The sequence below is a fragment of the Theropithecus gelada genome, chromosome 16 (assembly GCF_003255815.1).
Source record: "Theropithecus gelada isolate Dixy chromosome 16, Tgel_1.0, whole genome shotgun sequence".
NCBI lineage: Eukaryota > Metazoa > Chordata > Mammalia > Primates > Cercopithecidae > Theropithecus > Theropithecus gelada.
This window is the reverse complement of record NC_037684.1, coordinates 35067018-35067604: the sequence shown is the minus strand read 5'-3', so window position 1 is coordinate 35067604 and position 587 is coordinate 35067018.

Below are 587 nucleotides of genomic sequence, written 5' to 3'. Positions count from 1 at the left end.
TCGCCCAGGCTGGAGTACAATGGCAGGTTCTCCACTCACTGCAATCTCCGCCTCCCGGGTTCAAGCGATTCTTCTGCCTCAGCCTCCTGAGCAGCTGGGATTACAGGTGTGCCCCACCACGCCTGGCTAATTTTTTAGTAGAGACGGGGTTTCTCCGTGTTGGTCATGCTGGTCTTGAACTCCTGACCTCGTGATCCGCCTGCCTGGGCCTCTCAAAGTGCTAGGATTATAGGAGTGAGCCATCCTGCCCAGCCAAAGGTTTTCTTTTTATAATTTGTTTCCCTTCTTGGGAATCAATGATACTCCATCCTGGGCTTCTTTTCCTCATCATCTTAGATCTTCAATATACCTCAACCTTTCTCTTTTTTTTTTTTTTTTTTTTTTTTTTTTGAGACAGTCTCACTCCATCACCCAGGCTGGAGGGCAGTGGTGCAGTCTCGACTCACTGCAACCTTCACCTCCCAGGCTCAAGCGATTCTTGTGCCTCAGCCTCCCTGGTAGCTGAGATTACAGTAGCCAGCCCCCTGTAAAATTAAAAATTAGGCCTGGCTAATTTTTTTTTTTTTTTTTTTTTTTTTTTTTTTTTT